Source organism: Schistocerca piceifrons, chromosome X (assembly GCF_021461385.2).
Source record: "Schistocerca piceifrons isolate TAMUIC-IGC-003096 chromosome X, iqSchPice1.1, whole genome shotgun sequence".
Classification (NCBI taxonomy): domain Eukaryota; kingdom Metazoa; phylum Arthropoda; class Insecta; order Orthoptera; family Acrididae; genus Schistocerca; species Schistocerca piceifrons.
This window is the reverse complement of record NC_060149.1, coordinates 196,262,906-196,283,929: the sequence shown is the minus strand read 5'-3', so window position 1 is coordinate 196,283,929 and position 21,024 is coordinate 196,262,906. Positions and strand designations below refer to the sequence as shown.

The 21,024-nt window shown below is 38.7% G+C and overlaps 1 long non-coding RNA gene across 2 annotated transcripts in view; it reads left to right on the top strand.

Annotated features, from left to right (window-relative positions):
* Positions 1-18,417, top strand: part of LOC124722043 — a 64,232-nt gene extending 45,815 nt beyond the window's left edge. For both annotated transcript variants that reach the window (XR_007006435.1, XR_007006434.1), the window contains exon 4: positions 17,075-18,417. This is a non-coding gene — a long non-coding RNA (uncharacterized LOC124722043). The remainder of the gene's footprint in view (positions 1-17,074) is intronic.
* The last annotated feature ends 2,607 nt before the right edge of the window (positions 18,418-21,024 follow it).

Here is a 21,024-nt window from a genome sequence, read left to right as displayed (position 1 = left end):
TGAAGCGTCTTGGTTTTCTGCTCGCCGTGCAATCAAAGTGCCTTCTGAACTTCCGCTCTCACTATCTGATGACAAACACTTGTGAAATCAGTTTCTTCCTCCATCACAGATATCGATACGATGTTTGGAAGCCGTTCAAACTTCTTGCGTGTAATTCTTTTTTGATACATTGTCTTGATATACTGGCACCATTTTATGAAGTAATCTGCTGTGAAACCATCTTCATTAGTAGGGCTTGATACATGTCCTCAGCAACACCCTTCCTAAGATGTGCAACCCTATCTTCCTCCCTCATTCGAGGATGCTGAGGTTTCTCCTGGACTCTGTGCCCTGCAGTTTAATTTATCTTCAGCCTTGCAGTTCTGTTGTTGTGTGTTGCCGAAATACTTGCACAGTTCTGCCTGGAGTATTACCTAGCTTGTGAACTTCTCCTCGCTGTTTTCATACCATTTTTTGGCAGTGCCCTCCAACTAGAAAAATATGTTAGCCAAATACATGGTGTCATCCCATTTGAGCTGGCTGGAGTGGCCATGTGGTTCTAGGCGCTACAGTCTGGAACCGAGCGACCGCTACGGTCGCAGGTTCGAATCCTGCCTTGGGCATGGATGTGTGTGATGTCCTTAGGTTAGTTAGGTTTAATTAGTTCTAAGTTTTAGGTGACTGATGACCTCAGAAGTTAAGTTGCATAGTGCTCAGAGCCATTAGTCATCCCATTTGTTAAATTTGGCTATATGCTTTTATACCTTCAGCTACTTGGTTGGATCTTGGCAGTCGTCACCAGGGAACCTGGAAGGTGGTCTCATGTGGTGGCACACAGTTGCTGTCATCGTGACCTCTTCTTCTGTCTCAGATAGCTTGCGATTTGTTGAATATGGCTCAAACTCGGATTTCTTGCCACGTAAACGGCGGTTCTGTTGTAGCCTGATGGGAGCCACTGTGTTGTCGATAATTTTGTACTATCACAAGTTCCAATACCCAGCGTCTCCACCAGAATAATGTCACTTAGAGGAAGGTGTAAGTAGATCAATGACAAAAACTAACTTCACTTAAAGAAGGTTTATTCAGCAGTTACACATACAAGAGTGTGGGGCGAACTGCCTCCGGCCATATATAATCTCAGAACATTCCAGTACAATGATTCTTGCCATTTGTGGATACTTCTAGAATGTACTCGAACCGAATGTAGAAATTAAAATTTTCAGGTCAGGTGAGTTTTGAACGCACAATGCAACAATCTAGTATCATAACCACGACACTACGGCGACTGCGCTACTTGGCTTCTTCTGCGACAATATCATCTACTCACTACAAGTTGCCAGATTTTATGAGAACTTCACTTTACGCTTCTGTCACAGTTTATTTTCTTCCAACATGTGAAGTATTTGCCACAAACTGTAAGTAATGGATCAGTTTTGACAAATCCTTCATGTGCTGTGAGATGGCCAAGTAGCGCTCACATCAAAGTGAAGAAGAGTTTAACATCTTGAAGAATATTGACAAATGTGTGGCCATAAATCTGATGTTGAATATGTTGGAGAATATGAAATACTGCAATAGGTAGTGTTAACATTTGTTGCTCTTTTGTTCTCAGAAGTTGGCTGCTCTGTTCCCAGTTGGCAGTCTTAAACTGCTGTGGAGGGGGAGGTTCTGATGTCTGATGATAGTCAGTGACTGCCTGTGGTTAACTGTGTGTGTGTGTGTGTGTGTGTGTGTGTGTGTGTGTGTGTGTGTGTGTCAAATCATAATTTCAAACCATGGAAACTTCAGCTAGGAATATCAACAATATAAGAAAAGGAAAACTGAGGGACATCCTACCTGAAATAGTTCCCACCCCTCCTAAAGTGGTGTTCCATCGCCCACTCAACCTCCACAACATCCTAGTCCATCATATGCCACTCCCAGTTCCAACCCCTTGCCACAAGTATCGTATCCTTTTGGAAGACCTAAGTGTAAAACCTGTCCAATCCACTCACCGAGCACTTGATTTTCCAGTCCTGTAACAGGTTTATTCTACCCCATCAGGGGCCTTGCCACCTGTGGAAACAGTCATGTCATTTACCAGATCTGCTGCAATCATTTCACAGCTTTTTATAATGGTATGACTACCAACCAACTGTCCACTAGAGTGAATGGCTACTGCCAAACTGTGGTCAAGAGCACAGTAGACCACCCTGTGGCGCACCGTACAGCTGAACCTAACACTTGATTTCAGTGACTCCTTCACTACCAGAGCCATCTGGATCCTTCCCTCCATCACCAGCTTTTCTGAACTGTGCAGATGGGAGTTATCCTTAAAACACATTCTTCACTCCCATACTTACCCTGGCCTCAACCTACAGTAACATACTGTCCCCACACCTTCCTCATAGCAGTTTCCACCCCATCTATCCCCATTCTCATCTCCCATCCTGTTTATTTGCAGACCTCTGCCAATGCATCTGCCCAGCTTTCCCTGCTTCTCTCATTTTTGGCTCCTTTTTTCCCCATCTCCTTGCCCCACAACCTCCTAATGCTGTGCCTGTTGACATTATAGTCCCTGCAAACACCACCAGACAGCATTAGTCTCTCCCCCCACCTTACACCATCCCTTCCCCTCCCCTCCCCTCCCCTCCCCAGATTGTTGCTTGCATCCTATATGATTATGCATTCTGTCGTGAGGTGCAGGAGTTGGTGGTCATGTGCGCATGAGGTGTGCTTGCTTCTGTGTGTCAATAGCATGTGTCTCGTTTACTGATGAAGGCTGTGGTCAAAAGCTGTATGTCTCTCTTAATTGTGCCTGTCTGCAACTTGATGTGTCTTCTTTATGGTAAGTAGCACTCTTGTCTTTTTCTACATTGTCAAACCATAATTTGTTTCCTTACAGGCAAATTTTGCATCAATAATGTTTTGTGTGTCTTGAATGTTTATTATCGTAATGTTACTTTTATGTGATACCTAGGCACCATTTCATATAAATAGTTTACACACACACACACACACACACACACACACACACACACACACACACACACACACAATTTGTGGACACAATGCAAAAGGTAATGTAACCTGAAATATTATGTAACCACTCATGTCTCAGTTGTGAAATACTGAAATACTGTTCTACAGTTTCTATTATTTTGTCACTTTTATTTGTTTCACAGTTGCTCTAGCAACATAATTAAAAATAAATTAAAGGAAAACCTTACAGGGAAAATTTCACACATTTTAGATTCATTTGATGTTGCCAGCTGTTCAGCTTTGTACTTGATTGCAAGTGACAAAGACAGTGATGTTCATAAGGATACCAATGATAGTGGTGTTAAGTGTTGTTGGTGAGTTTTTGCTGTTTATAATGCAATTCAGTCAACAATAGTGAAACTACATGTACAAATTTCATAGTTTCAAATTCTACATCGCCTCCATGTGTTGTATGGTATCCAAACAAGGACAGTGACTTAGTAGCGTTTCTGCATTCTGTGTTGTTCACAAAAATAATATTGATCCTTCAGTAGAAAATACACCATATTTCTACTACTGCTATATGTGTGGTATCGACGTTCGATACCACACTTGTTAGGGGTTGCAGTTATTGGCTGCAGTCATTATTAGTATCGTTGGACCCTCGAGTTGCGACCAGCGCCACTAGTGGTGCTCCTGCTCGGAACGTAAAGTAGCATAGCTTTCAGCTGATAGGAAGCAACCTCTAACAAGGCGCTTAGTAACGTATGGCCTAAGTGAGATCTCAATAGCTATCTGTTCATAACCATATGTATGCAGCCAAGAAGAATCCTGTACAACCAGTTCAGTACAAAATATATATATATATATATATATATATATATATATATATATATATATATATATATATATTATTTTTTACCAATGACTCTTAATTATTTTAGTCATTGCAGATCCAGAGTGTGCAGCCAGCATCTTTTCGACGTTAATGACAAACCTGTTTTGATTTGTGTGTTTCTGTTTAGCATTGGCCACCAGTCAACATTGGCGATGACTTCGTTCATCGTTGTCATAACAGTATGTTCACTCATGAAGTACTAGACGTGACAGACACAACATGGTATGCCTTTTTAAATGCTGAATGCAATTTCTCTCTCTCATTAAGTGAAATTCATTGCTTCATAGCAAATAATTTGATTGGAAGATACCCAAAGGAACCTAACTACTGAACATACTAGACAAGTAACCCAGCGTTGGGGATGGATGTTCTTGCTGACATTGTTGTTAAATAGATCGGAGAAAATTTTAAAACAAGAAAATCATTTTGTTGACAATGACAAAATCACTGAACATGGAGTAAGTGAAATGATTACATTCACGGATCAGTACCACAGGCAGTTCTAAGGTACCAGATATTGGCCCATGTTGAAACACCCATATTACTAAGTGGTGTAGCCTCCAAGGTCGGCTGTGCAGGTGCTCTAACATCCAGTCAATCACACAGATGGTGAATACTGCCCTCAGATATGTTGTGCCATGTCTACTCGACCTGTTCACATAGTTCTGAAAGACAAGTCCTTGTCGTCCCATCATATTCCACACATGCTCGATTGGAGACATCTAGAAATTGTGCAGGCCTACCAAGAATGGTAAAAGAACTGTTCTAACCACATTCTTCATGTACCAAGCACTAGTGTCCCCTCCAGAAACACCAAAGGTGAAAGAGATGTAGCTTATCACACCCTAGGCTGTAAAGCCTGGGATGGGGTCAGTGTGTCTAGGACAAATGCTCACTTCGAGATATTACTCAGCAGGTCTGTTGCAGACACAAGTGATCATCACTTGCATGCAGGCAGATCTGTTTTCATTGCTGAATACCATGGCATGCAATTCCATTTTCCAAGTGATTCTTTGACATTACCAGTCAAGCCATGCAAGTCGATGCTGTGGCATGAGTGGAAGACAAGCTAGAGGTGCACATGCTTGCAGTCACCCTGCTAACAGCCATTTGCAACAGTTCGTGTTGACGTGTCTGGGCTTACAAGCACTGCTGTGGTAGCTGTACAATCTGCCACTACTACCCTTACAACACAACACTCCTCATGAGTGTCTGTACTGTGTGGACATCCAGAACCTCATCTACAGATGTGAGAATGCTCACATGACCACTGATACCAGCATTGTTGCACAAGTGAGTCTGGCATATCCAACTTGCATGGCAGTTCTGAGAAAAGAGTCATCTTGTCACTAGGAAGGCCACAATTTGACCCCTTTAAAACTTGCTCAGTTGGCTGTAGGAAGCAAGAATGCGTCTCTGTGTCATGGTTGCCTGCTTCCTTCACACGTTTGCGCCATAGTGAACCTTCTAGGTGACGCCATTCCTATTAAAGGTTAGACACAGATTGTGCTGTAGTAGCTATGCTACTACGCTCTCTCTTGGCAAACGGTACAGAAACCATTATCAGTACATCTACTGTCCCTCTAGTGTCATATGCTGTCATCATATCGAGATCAACATTCTTTCCAGGTGGCTTCCTTCCTTCCTTCCTTCTTTTCCAAGAAAAACCTGCAGTGAATATTGATATAATAATTTGACGTTCCTTATACCATGTATTCTCGTAAGTGCTGGTTCTTATTTCTACATTATTCCAGTTTCTCTTTGCAATGACTATCGGTTTCTTTTTCTACTTGCAGGCTTCATCTTATCATATTTACACTATTTCAGTTCAGTGCTTTAATCATAAGAGCTTTAAAGAAATTGCACAAAATGGCAAAACTTTTTCACGGTGAATGCATACCATCCGGATGTTTTGTTGAGTGTTACAAAACTATGAAATGCTTCCTTTATGAGTTTAGCCTGTGTTACATTGTTGCAGTTCTGTGTCACTTATCTTCAGAATTTTAGGTCACGTACCTAAATGAGTAAAACTATCTCAATTTGATGAGAAATTTGGTTAAACATGTCTGTGGCAGTCATCAGAGCTTCTTCTGTCATGTAAAAGACTTGTCACAAACTGTAAGTAATGTACCAGTTTTGGCGAATCTTTTACGTGCTGGGAGGTGCACAAGTAGCTTCCACTTCAAAGGAATGAGTGAAGCTGGAACTGGTGTTGAGGTATGTGAGTTTGCCACATTTATTATGTTGTGGATCTTTCTTCTGATTTTTGTTGAAATTATGGAGGACAGGTTTATACATTTATTATTACATTATTTAATTGAATTTCCTTTTGAGAATACTGAAGGGTGATCTGTTTGGCAGGAGAGCTTCTGTAAAGTTTGGAAGGTAGGAGACGAGATACTGGCAGAAGTAAAGCTGTGAGTACCAGGCGTGAGTCCTGCTTCGGTAGCTCAGATGGTAGAGCACTTGCCCGCGAAAGGCAAAGGTCCCGAGTTCGAGTCTTGGTAGGGCACACAATTTTAATCTCCCAGGAAGTTTCATTGAACAAAATATTTTTTATTCAAGACAGTCGGTTTCAACAGTCTTTGATGTCATCTTTAGGTCTGAAACATGTTATGTAGTAAAACATGTTCATTTTACGTTGACTTCACAGTGTCAAGTGGATAAAACTCGGCATGTTCTAGAAGTTTGTCATCACTGTGTGTTTTTAAATAATGTAGCAATGACAAATGTCCATAATGTGCTGAGTTTTATCCACTTGACACCTTGTGTGTGAGGTAAACATAAAATGAACATGTTTTACTTCAAAAAATATTGCGACCTGAAGACTGTTGAAACAGGTTTTTTGGAATAAGGAAATATTTTGTGTGAGCTTGGCTTTTGTATGGTTTTTACATTATTTGAACTTTTAGAATCCAACTTACATAACTAGTAAAACTTAGTTATGTACAGCTGTAATTTGAAACTTTTTGTCTGGCAGTTTCTGGTGTCATTCATCAAACCAAGAAATGCAATAATAACACTAAAATCAGATTTGCAAGTTTGATGTTCCATTAGGCCATGCTGATTCAGTTTTGAAATGACCCAAACATCCATTCTCTCAAATGGAGTTACTTTCCAGACTCAAAATATTTTCAGGGATCACTGTTGGACTAGGAGCACGGCTAGAAAGAATGTAGCAGTTACTGGATTAGTTACTGGACTGTTAAGAGTAAAAGAAAAGAATTCATAAAAGTGGTGGGTCCCTACCAGACTTAAAGAGCATCATTTTCTGCCCACAAAAACATTGATGGAAGGCATGTAATGTCAAAATAAAACCTCAGTGTTACTTAAAACTACTAAGAAAAACATGTATATATCCCCACGGTTGTGGCAGGTTGCGGTTACTTGTTACTTTAGTTTGTGGGACTGGAGTAATATGAAACTGTAAGAGCTAAAGGGACTGTTTCTTAGGTTGATCAGGATTGTGTAGGTGCTCTTCCTTTTGCGCATTGCGAGTCTGATGGGCTAGCAAGGGAGAGAGAAGTCCATTGGTGTTAAGAATGGCCACAGCAAAGGTAGCAAGTTCATGAAAACTAGTTACTTTTTCATCAAGCTAGTGCAGATACAGGTGCATGCTCAAGCGTGGTGGGTACAACCTGACGTTGATCGTGGCAGTTTTGTACTGGTGCAGTAGAGGCAGTCACTCCTGAAGGACACGCGTGTTTCTGGGAGGCAGTGCACGTAGGCAGGACGCCTACCAGATGAATGTGGCGAGTGGTGTGGCATGTGTCAAAAGGCAAGCATATAGCCACCCACTAAGCCTGTGCTACTAACTGTTCAGGACATTACTGCCTTGATTGTGCGATGCTCTCCACCCAGGAAAAGGAAAATGAGACATAAGAGTTAAATATTCTTTTTTTGTTAGTATATTGGAAGAAAATCCATGTATCTAAAACCACAGCAGTGTGAAATAGAACAGAAACACTCAAAGCATGTATTTGTGAAAGTTAATGCAGACATGAAATTAAATAGAATTACGTTCCGTGGCTTTCTATAAAACCTCTGCAATTCTTTAACAATTTGCTGGATGTAATGTAATATCAGATTCTTTTGGTATATAACTGCATCCACACGTGGTTCTGAAAAGACAGTGCTCCACTAGGATTAAGAAAGAAACTAAGGAGTGTATTACTCAATTTCATTGTATTGTTCATAGGTCACTTTTGGATTTCTGGCATTTGATGTGAAATCTCAATAGGACTGTCTGCCTTGTAAAGAGGTGACATATGACATAGAACATAATCGTAAATCCATACAAAGTTATGAAACACACAGATAGCGTAGTCGTGCCAATTCTGTTTGTGTAAAAAGTTACTGAAGCATCAAGCACGTAGATTTTCTCCACTACCTTACCGAAAGAACGTCCTACAGGCGTACTTCCCCTGGATAATTCATAACAACTTTCCATTGGTTATTTGTCCGAGGGTATAGTGTCCTGCACTTTTAAGAGGAAAAACTTCATCCACTCCTAAACAGTCATGAAATTTGTGGTCTTTCTGCTAAGGTAAATTTGTGGTCTTTCTGCTAAGGTTTAGGCTCTGGAAGTGAGAGTGCACCTCCAAAGAAAGCTACACTCAATAAACTTTCTTTTAATACTCAACCATCACTCTGCAGTCATGCTCTCCTGTGTCAACTATAAAAGTATTACACCTGCATTTAAAAAAGCTTGGTAGATTCCATAGTCACCAGTAACAGTCAACTGTTTTCTTTCAGAATTGCTTTGGTCTTGGTATATATAAAGGCTGCAGATCTTGTTATATTGACTTAGACATTTGAGTCACAAAAATTAAGGGAAAGTGAGATACATATTAAACACAAACCTGAAGGCTGAGTTCGCCAGAGCAGAACGTTTCTGGAACGTAAGTGACAGCGTAGGTGGGGTTGGTGGGATCACTCATGGGAAAATTCCTGCAGTAGTGGGTGTTAGAGCTGCACTTTTTTTTAGATTGAAGTCAGCTGATAGGTATTCCTGCTTAAGGGAAGTCTCTCTAACAAGGGAATCACTTTTGACAAAGCTTAGGTATCCGAGTAATGAGGGAATTAGTATATTTCATCAAAATATACAAGGTATTAGAGATAAAGTTAGTGACCTGCTTATAGATGTTGACTCTGAAATTATTGATATATCTGAACATTTCTTAAATGAGGAGATAATTCAGAGGCTTCCTTTACCAGGATACAGGTTGGCTGACAGCTTTTCAAGGAGCTCTTTGCGGTGTGGGGGAGTAGCCATGTATGTGAAAAACGGCATCCCATTTGAGTCAATTGATGTTTCAAAGTACTGCACTGAAAAGGTGTTTGAATGTTGTGCAGGTGTGGTTAAATTTAACTGAGCTAAACTTCTAACTGTTGTTATTTATAGATCCCCAGACTCCGATTTCACAACATTTTTGCTAAAGCTAGAGGAGGTTCTTGGCTCACTTTATAGGAAATACAAAAAGTTAGTTATATGTGGTGACTTCAATATTAATTGTATAAGTGATTGTGCAAGGAAGAGGATGCTGGTAGACCTCTTTAATTAATATAATCTTATGCAAACCGTATTCTTTCCAACGAGAGTGCAAGGGAACAGTAGAACAACCATAGACAACATTTTTGTTCATTCATCATTACTAGAAGGGCATTCTGCTAGCAAAAAGGTGAATGGCCTTTCAGATCACGATGCACAAATTTTAACTTTAAAAGATTTTTGTGCTGCAACACGTGTTAAATATAGTCATCAGCTGTTCAGGAAAGCTGATCCAGTTGCTGTAGAGACCTTTATAAACCTTATAAAGGAACAAGAGTGGCAAGATGTTTATAGCGCTGATACAGTAGACAATAAATATAATGCTTTTCTCAAGACTTTTCTCATGCTCTTTGAAAGTTGCTTTCCGTTAGAACGTTTAAAACAGGGTACTAGCACAAACAGACAGCGTGGGTGGCTGACTAGAGGGATAAGAATATCTTGTAGAACAAAGTGGCAATTATATTAAAACGTTAGAAACAGTCAAAATCTAAATGCAGCAGCCCATTACAAACAGTATTGCAAGGTGCTTAAAAATGTTATTAGGAAGGCAAAAAGTATGTGGTATGCAGATAGAATAGCTAAGTCTCAGGATAAAATTAAAACCATATGGTCAGTCGTAAAGGAAGTTGCTGGTCTGCAGAGTCAGGTCGAGGATATAGAATCAGTGCGTAGTGGGAATGTCCATGTTACTGATAAGTCACATATATGTACAGTATTTAATAATCACTTTCTGAATATAGCAGGTGAACTAAATAGAAACCTAGTCCCAACAGATAATCATATAGCGCTTGTAGAAAAAAGTGTTCCGAGACTGTTACCTGAAATGCTCCTTCATGATACTGACAAGAGGGAGATTGAGTTAATAATTAAATCACTAAAGACCAAGAACTCTCATGGATATGACGGGGTATCTAGCAGAATACTGAAGTATTGTTCTATGTATGTTAGTCCAGTTCTCAGCCATATCTGTAACTTTTCCTCTAGGAGTGGTAGGTTTCCTGACCGATTAAAGTACTCGGTAGTGAAGCCACTTTATAAAAAGGGAGACATTGATAATGTTGACAATTTTAGACCTATTTCTATGCAATCGGTGTTTGCTAAAGTTATCGAGAAGGTTGTATATACGAGGTTACTGGAGCATTTAAATTCTCATAATTTGCTGTTAAATGTTCAGTTTGGTTTTAGAAATGGTTTAACAACTGAAAATGCTATATTCTCTTTTCTCTGTGAGGTTTTGGAAGGATTAAATAAAAGGTTGCGAACGCTAGGTGTTTTCTTTGATTTAACGAAGGCTTTTGACTGTGTTGACCACAAAATATTACTGCAGAAGTTGGACCATTATGGATTAAGGGGAGTAGCTTACAATTGGTTTGCCTCTTACTTTAAGAACAGAAAGCAGAGGGTAATTCTCCACAATATTGAGAGTGGTAGTGATGTTCAGTTCCAATGGGGCGCTGTTAAGTGGGGCGTTCCCCAAGGATCGGTGCTGGGGCCACTGCTGTTTCTTATTTATATAAATGATATGCCTTCTAGTATTACAGGTGATTCAAAAATATTTCTGTTTGCTGATGACACCAGCTTGATAGTGAAGGATCTTGTGTGTAATATTGAAACAGTAACAAATAATGTAGTTCATGAAATAAGTTCGTGGCTTGTGGAAAATAATTTGATGCTAAATCACAGTAAGACTCAGTTTTTACGGTTTCTAACTCACAATTCAACAAGAACCGATATTTTGATCAGACAGAATAGGCATATTATAAGCGAGACAGAACAGTTAAAGTTCCTAGGCGTTCGGATAGATAGGTAGCTGTTGTGGAAAGCCCATGTCCAGGATCTTGTTCAGAAGCTAAATGCTGCTTTATTTACCATTAGAACAGTGTCTGAAATAAGTGACACTTCAACACGAAAAGTAGTCTACTTCGCATATTTTCATACACTTATGTCGTATGGTATTATTTTTTGGGGTAATTCTTCTGATTCAAAAAGGGTATTTTTGGCTCAAAAATGGGCTGTTCGAGCTATATGTGGTGTAAGTTCGAGAACCTCTTGTCGACCCTTATTCAAAAATCTGGGAATTCTGACACTGCCCTCACAGTATATATTTTCTTTAATGTCGTTTGTTGTTAGTAATATTAGCGTATTCCAAAGAGTTAGCAGCTTTCACTCAGTTAATACTAGGCAGAAATCAAATCTGCATGTAGAATGCACTTCCTTGACTCTTGTGCAGAAAGGAGTGCAGTATTCTGCTGCATCAATTTTCAATAAGCTACCACAAGAACTCAAAAATCTTAGCAGTAGCCCAAACTCTTTTAAGTCTAAACTGAAGAGTTTCCTCATGGCTCACTCCTCCTATTCTGTCGAGGAGCTCCTGGAAGAGCTAAAAAATTAAGCAAATTCAAGTGTTACATTGTTGATTTTTCTTCATTTAAACTTAAGACTTGTCACCTGAATGTTTTTTTATATTTCATTTTATCTGTTTCTAATATCGTGTTATAATTTCATGTATTGACTCGTTCCATGACCATGGAGACTTCTCCTTAATTTGGTTCCACGGAACAATAAATAAATAAATAAAAAGAAATAAAGTCAGATGCTGACAGTTTTGAAAAACTCTTGCATTTATCTTATTGTTGATATGTTGGATTGTGCTGCTTCTCACACAATGTAGCAGACAGACAATTCGATTGCGATGATGGTATCTGGTAATGAGTTTCTTTAACATGTAACGAAGGACAAAACAGGTCAAATAACAATGAAAATTTGAAATGTTTTCTGAAGTATTCCTGGTGTGACTGATCAGTGGTTTAATACTGGTAAACATATGTAATGTAGTCATGGAATGACTGATAATAATGAAGCATTGGTGACAGTATGCATTATAATTTCTTAAAAGGTGTGTCAAAGAACACTGTTCAGACAGTTGTTTCCTAAGGAAGTGGCAGTCCTGGGGATTAAATGAATTAAGCCACATTATCACCTCAGACAATAATTTTATAGGAAAGACTGATACATCAATAAAAACAGAACATTAAACAAATCTCTGCTCTAGGCTCTGCTCTTTAAAGTTACTCTGTAGTGAGAGGACAAGTTCAGTAGCAGATTAATTTTATTATGTTTCAGAAGAATTGGCAGATAAACTATAAAAATAACAATCAGGATGAACAATAAAATTAAAGGAAACCTACATGAGAAGGGAAATGATTATGACAGTTCATATTCTGTCTTAATGTAAGACCTCAGATTTTGCTGTCCTGTCAAGGCACTTTACCAGAGTTACAGAACAGTTATCCACTGAATCTTTCTTATTCATAGGAGGTATGACTAAAGAAATGCCTTTAGTCACAACTTTTCATTTTTGAGGATGTGTCCTTCTAAATCAAGGTAGTGTACATTGTGTAGCTTGGACCTAAAAGCAGCATGTTTGTGTGGTGGGATGGCATGATGAGTTGTCCAGTGTTACGTCTGTGTTTGTGCGTTTTCTGTGTATGCAGAACTTACTTTTTTGTTGGTGATTTTAAGATTCAGTAATTGTCCTCATGTTCTATACATAATTTTATGTTTTTGTGGAAATATACAGACATAACACTTGACAACTCATTATGCCACCCCACAACACTGAAACATGCTGCATTTAGGTCCATGCTACACAGAGTGCACTCTCTTGATTTAGAAGAAAACACCCTCAAAAATGAGATAGACGCAATACAGAGCATTGCCATAAGTAATGGCTACACAACCAAAACAGCTGACAATTTCAACACACACGTACACAAAAGTAAGACAACGAATGGCCACACTGTGAAAGAAGAGAGAATATTCGCCAATATCCAATACCTGGGCCCCATATCACAGAAACATCGCTAACCTTTCCAGAAAAACAAACGTAACAATTTCATTCGCAATGAATAATAAGTTGGGAAACTTACTCGTCCATAACATAAAATCAAATACACAAGCATACAACAGTGGCAGAGTGTACAAAGTAACATTCCCTGTTATTCTGCCTACTATCTAGGGAAAACAGGCAGAAACTTCAAAACCCATTTTCAAGAACACTGAAATGCTTTCAGGCTAAACCATTTCGAAAAATCAGTAATTGCAAAACATATGTTGGAAACGAAACATGTCATAAACAGTATAGAAGCAGTTCGGTAGCACTACATAATGAATCCAGTGGTAAGACCCTAAATGTGTTCGAACAACTGGAGATATACCTTCACAAAATAAAAAAAATCAGAATCTATGTTAAATGAACAAACAGATTTCGCAAGCTATAGGTACTAAAGTAATATTAAAGACGTATCCTAAATTTATCTCCTGCATATGGCAATTGTTCAATAGTTATATCTTCAGCACTAAGAATAAATTCATCTTTGACAATACCATGTACAAAAACATCTGTGAAATGTTTAGAAACGTATGTGCAAATGTGCCTCTTGAATGAAATGACATGTACGAAAACGATGGAGAAAAGAAAGTTTGCTGGTGCTAAAACTTTAAAAACGCTTTTCTTGGACTATGTGGTAAGTTCACACTGTTCACCTTTTCCACTATTTCATACATACGCGAATTCTTTACAGACAAATGGAAAAACTGGTAGAAGCCGAACTCGGGGAAGATCAGTTTGGATTCCGTAGAAATATTGGAACACGTGAGGCAATACTTAATGTACGGCTTATATTAGAAGAAAGATTAAGGAAAGGCAAACCTACGTTTCTAGCATTTGTAGACATAGAGAAAGCTTTTGATAATGTTTACTGGAATACTCTTTCAAATTCTGAAGGTGGCAGGGGTAAAATACAGGGAGCAAAAGGCTATTTACAATTTTTACAGAAACCAGATGGCAGTTATAAGAGTCGAGGGGCATGAAAGGGAAGCAGTGGTTGGGAAGGGAGTGAGACAGGGTTGTAGCCTCTCCCTGATGTTATTCAATCTGTATATTGAGCAAGCAGTAAAGGAAACAAAAGAAAAATTCGGAGTAGGTATTAAAATCCATGGAGAAGATATAAAAACTTTGAGGTTCGCCGATGACATTGTAATTCTGTCAGAAACAGCAAAGGACTTGGAAGAGCAGTTGAACGGAATGGAGTGTCTTGCAAGGAGGATATAAGGTGAACATCAACAAAAGCAAAACGAGGATAATGGAATGTAGTCAAATTAAATCGGGTGACGCTGCGGTAATTAGATTAGGAAATGAGACACTTAAAGTAGTAAAGAAGTTTAGCTATTTGGGAAGCAAAATAACTGATAATGGTCGAAGTGGAGAAGACATAAAATGTAGACTGGCAATGGCAAGGAAAGCGTTTGTGAAGAACAGAAATTTGTTAACATCGAGTATAGATTGAAGTGTCAGGAAGTTGTTTCTGAAAGTATTTGTATGGAGTGTAGCCATGTATGGAAGTGAAACATGGACGATAAATAGTTTAGGCAAGAAGAGAATAGAAGCTTTTGAAATGTGGTGCTACAGAAGAATGCTGAAGATTAGATGGGTAGATCACATAACTAATGAGGAGGTATTGAATAGAATTGGAGAGAAGAAGAGTTAGTGGCACAACTTGACTAGAAGAAGGGATCGGTTGGTAGGACATGGTCTGAGGCATCAAGGGATCACCAAGTTAGTATTGGAGGGCAGCGTGGAGGGTAAAAATCGTAGAGGGAGACCAAGAGATGAATACACTAAGCAGATTTAGAAAGGTGTAGGTTGCAGTAGGTACTGGAAGAAGCTTGCACTGGATAGAGTAGCATGGAGAGCTGCATCAAACCAGTCTCAGGACTGAAGACCAACAACAACAACATACATATTTTCCGCATTTGATTCGAGACACTCATAACTTAACATTAAACCTTTTCGTGATATGAATATGCATTTCACCTCATTCAAGAGACGAAATATAGCATGTATTAAAACGAATTACACCTGATGATGGACCCACAGGGTCCGAAATGCATCATGTAATTAATAAAACACAAGAAGTTGCAACTGAAGGCGTTCTTTAATTCATACATCCAGTGTATTGAATACAGTCGTGTTTCAAGCTGCAAAATATGGATAAAATTAAATGGTTTCTTATTGCTGAAACATTTCTTCTTCTGTCAACAAAGTTTGTGGCAGACTCAAATTCCTTCACAGCAAATGTCCTGATGTTGGTGACATAACTTAAACATACTGTGTTCTGTATATCATTAGGAAAATACAGTTTAATTTTCACTGGTCTCTGGGCCACACCATTTCTGTCGACTAATACATGAACAGTAATAGTTACTGAATGCTTCATTAATGAAACTGTTAGCGGAGAAAAGAAAAACCGGAGAATACAGTATATAGCTAACTGTGCCACTGTAACTTTACCTATCTCTAGTTTTAAACTTGAAATAACTTTAATGCGATGTTAATTTAAAATGGTAATGTGACTGACTTCATAAATCCCTTATGATAGAGAAAAACGAGCCACAACTGAGCATAGTGTATAGCCGGAGTTGACTGACACATTGTAACACATCACAGCCAAATGTCAAAATACATAACCTGTTTACTTGAGACTGGAGACAAGTGTGGCTTTGGTATGTTAACTAAGTTCAGTTCACAGCAATGTATTACCTAAAATGTACCGAATATAAACTGACCAGTGACTTTATTTTTCAGTATAAATTTTTCAAAATATACACAGTAGTTAGTTTATTTTGAAGTATCATGACCACTATAAGCAATAATGGAGACATTAAGTTAGCAAACTGAAGTTTCAGACTAAAAAGTGCTAAAGAATCTATTTTTTAATCAAAATTGAATGTGATACATTGCATAGCAGATAAAATGTGTGAACTTGTTTTCAATTTTCTACATGAAAAGTAAGTTTTACTGAGAAACTGCAGAAACATATTTAGCTTTTTCATTCACATAAAAAAAATTACGTTAACTGAATCCAGAACACCATAATCTTTTGAAAAAGACATTGTGCCACCTTACTTTTATTGGGTTTCGAGTCAGATGTGAGCCATGCCACTGCCACACTGCACACATCACTTCTTGCGCCAGGCTGGTAGGTATCCTGCTTCACACAGCACTGAGTAGTGGCCCCCTAAAGCTAGTGGGTCACTTGCAGGCCGGAGCAACTGTTTGTAGCACAGCTAGGTGAAGGCTTCACTGGTGGGAAGCCTGGTAGTGTTGAACCTCGGTGCTAGTGGTCCTTATTGAACACAAGGGTTCACTGCGCTCTTATCAGTGAACTGCACTGCTGGCAGTTCTTCAGGCTTGGGCATTGGTAACATTCTTGCACCAATTTGTTTTCCATCTTGTGACAACAGCATGCCATTACATTGGGGCCACCATGCTGCATTGATGAGTTTCTTACTGGAATAGTGCCACATTGTCTCATTAGGTGTTTCAACCAACCATTGACAGTTGTTAGCAAAGGGTTGAATTATATCTGAGCCAGTAATGTGGGGAAACTCGGTAAACATGTATCAGGATTGGAGATCATTAGTAGTTGCTCCTGAAAGGCATTGCCACAGTGCTCATGAAACTCTTTTATATACAAAATTTAGATTAAATTGTCACATTGTCATGAGTGTGGACCTTTCTGTTCTGTGTACATTGCCCTAATACATCTTGTTGTGGTCTATTTTGAAATCGTAACCACCCAAAACACTTAGTTTTTCAAATTACACAGTCTCTTCTGTTGCAGGCCCAGCATTTGTGGGAGAAATGGTATGATGGAGGCTACCTTAGCCAGAGCCCAGATATTGTGAACTGAGAGAGAACTTGTGAATATGCCAGTCTTGTTCAGTGTGGTATGGGAAACAGCCATTGTCAAGATTGAGGTTAAATCTTTTTATTGGGTAAATCAGATGTGTTTGTCTGGAGGCAACATTGCCTGTGAAAACCAATGGTCCAGTATTGAGCCTTGGCCAGTTGCAAATGGTAATTAGCAGGCAAGGTCTTCACCACATTCTAAGACATTGATACAGGCAGTCAACCTCCCTGCTTCTTAGACATTTTGTTGAACTTATTGAAAATTATTACAGCGCCTTCTGTCATGTAAAAGACTTGCCACAAACTGTGGTTAATTGACCAGTTTGGGCAAATCCTTTACGTGTTGGGAGGTGCTAAAGTTGCGTTTATATCAAAATGAAGAAGAGTGATGTGATTTTAGTTAAATGAACTGTAGCTACTTGGAATAGAAGTTGCAAGTTGTATGTAAACAATACATTGTATTTTTAACATACTTAACTGATATAGTTTGTTTCATAGCAATGAAAAGAGCTGCAAAATTTATACGTACATACATAAAGCATCCTCCAAGTGTCTGGGAGGAGCTGCAGTTAAGCCCCTCCCTTCCTCCCACACACACAGTATCCAGGCTGACCTAGTGCAGACAACTTGTAAGGCAGAGAAACAACAAGGAAGTTGAAGCCAAGTTTCAGTGTAATGCATTCCACATGCCTGTAGTGGCTTGTGAAGCAATGTTTATTTCTACTTCCAGAACAGTCAACATGAAGTGCATTTTGTGTGTCAGAATACTAAATATTTGTCTTTCAATTTTGAATGTAATCTCTGTCAAGTAGTATGTAGTATTAATTGTGAGGACATTTAAAAGCAGTTGACAGACTGGTTTTTGTTTCTACATATTTGTTTGAACCAAGTGGCATACAGGATGACATCTGTTTAGAGACAGTGAAAGTGCACTTGTGAAGAGGATTTTTTGTACAGCATACCTTGGTATCCGAAGGATTTCCCACAGACTGCAAATAAGAGTTCAGTCTTGGGAGGTCCTTTGGTTATGAGTGTGTGCTCAGGTGACACTTGTAAGTGAAAGAAAGTCAACTTCTGGTTTTTCTGGATTTCTTGAAGTATTCATGTTCTGACTACTGATCAGTGGTTAGTGTCACAGTATTATTTCTGTATTCAGCCTTAAATTGCTCTGCATCATGAATGGCAATAAAATGGTTGTAATTGCTCAGATGTGGGCTTTTTATGGAAAGTATTCACCATATAATGCAACTGCAGTATTAGCTTCTCTCTCTCTCTCTCTCTCTCTCTCTCTCTCTCTCTCTCTCTCTCTCTCTCTCTCTCTCTCTCTCTCTCTCCCCCCCCCTCCCCCCCCCACCTCCGCCTCCCCCTCCCCCTCCCCTCTTCCTCCCTCCTCTATATTCTTTAACCATTTCAATAAGAGCCTCTGTGCATGGCCTGCATGCAGTTACCTAGCACCTTATTTGGTTGAAAACTAATTGTTAACAAGACTTGAACATGGTGAAATAAATTCAGTCACCACTGTGAGACCGAGCGAGGTGGTGCAGTGGTTAGACACTGGACTCGCATTCGGGAGGACGACGGTTCAATCCCGCGTCCGGCCATCCTGATTTAGGTTTTCCGTGATTTCCCTAAATCACTCCAGGCAAATGCCGGGATGGTTCCTCTGAAAGGGCACGGCCGACTTCCTTCCCCATCCTTCCCTAATCCGATGAGACCGATGACCACGCTGTCTGGTCTCCTTCCCCAAAAACTAACCAACCAACCACTGTGAGCAGCTCACGGCCATATAGCACATTTACTGGTCTCACTAGCTTTGACAAACATGTCGTTTTCCTCAATACGTATTCTCTCTACATTAATTCAATAACATTTTTTCATTTGTATGAAAATTTTTACATGTATGTAGCATTATTTTCAGCCTTTAGATACACTGTTGTACTGTTTTGAGCCTAATGTGAATTTGGAATGTGTTGTCTGTCCTGTTCCATCTGCTGTAAACTTCTCTAATGGTAATTGGAAGTTCTCATTTTGGGAATTGGCTATTAACAGATTTTATTTGGGGGGTCCCAACCCCGTTCCTCACACTATTCATTTCATAAGCTACTGTTCGTAAACTTCGTTGATACTAAATGGAAGTTTCAAATTTTAGATCATATTTAACCTTCCTCCTTACCCCCCCTCCCCTTCTTTCCAGTTTTTATAATAATTTAATACTTTTTACTACATTCATGTTAAAATTTCTATGCATTCTTACTTTTACAAGGTGGTTTTAAGGTTCCATTTTTACACATGTTTTTATATCTGTTCAGTTTTATCATTTTAGATTAACAGTGGGCTTATGCAAGACACAGTTCTCATCTCCGTTTTAATTTACATTGTGTACTCAATGCAGTCTGTTCACATTTCGTATTCACACACAGTTAGTGCTCTCTGCACATAGCTTTCCTCAGTGCTAGGACCCATAAATTTGGGTAGCTGGCTTTTACTAATTGCCATATGCATACTGTTTTAACCCAGATGCCATGATTGTGTTTTAATAAACATAAGTAAACTTACACCTCAGCAAGACTCTTACATTACAGGGCCATTATACTTGGGATTTAATCTACATACCTGAAGTACCATGTTGCCGGAGTCTTATGTCAAGGCTGTGATTATTTGTGTTCATAAAATGAGTGTCCCATATGATGATCCATTTGATTATATTCTGTGTACATTATCAACATGTGATGTAACAAGTGAGTGCACTTATCTTAAAATATTTGTCTGTAACTGTTACTTTTTGTTTAAAATACTTCTGTAACCACCAATGTAACTTTTAGGGCCATTATATGTTCTGAAGAAGACAACTTCAGAATTGTCAGAACTTAGGTCAAGGGTTCCAATAAGCCTTTATTTGCAGCTGGGTGGCTGTAGTTTCAATGCCTCAAAGTTCATGCCATAGAGTTGTTGAATTTACAGCCATCTTTAAGACTTTAAGATGTCACAATTTCAAACAATATTTCATTTATTTACACTGTAATACTGTAGTCACTTCTGTACCATAAACTTTAAAATGGTAAAACCAACAGGAGTTAAATTATCAGTTAACAAATGATGTATGCAACTGCTACCACCTTCATGAGCTTCAGTAAGCAGTGAAATAACTACTTTTACTAGTACTGAAGAAATGCACTTCAGAAACGCTATTTCTTTCAAGTATTCTAAATAAGGTATTAATTACTGCACTTTCTGTCTTATTTATAGAAATTGTGTAAAAACAAAAAAAAGAGGTCTTGTTTTAATAATGCTGTGCAAAAGTATTGACATGCTACATGACTGGAGGCATTTGATATCTAACTCGGTATATACAAAATATATGAAGGTAATCAGTTAGAAAAAGCAGACTATCTCAGTTACTGTGAAGAAATACTAAAGATTATTTTGTTATGTAAGCAAATACTTCAGAGTTCCTTGTAATCACACACAGTTAGATAAAGTGAAAGAATTAACAATGTAGTTTTTAGTCATTAATGAACACCTAATTTCCTTGATGTATGTTTCTCAAAAGTAACAAAAATTGCTACAATGCTGTAGGGCTTAAACAATGTTGTTCTTGTTGTTAGTGGCAGTGGCCAGGCACAACACTGGCAGTCTTAAATCTTCCAGTTTGTCATTTTAGAAGTAATCTATTAATAGTATGGATAGTACTCACATTTTAACCTCATTGATTTTAAATAGGTTTGCAGTATAGGCTTGAAATGAGTGTTGTTAGGAAGAGCAGTGATGCATACAAAGTATGTTCAGTAAAGTGTCTACCCTAAATGTAGATAGCTTTGATTACTGAGGAGTTGTAGGTAGCACTTGGGATGTACTGAGAATTGCTTCATTCTATAAAAAGGG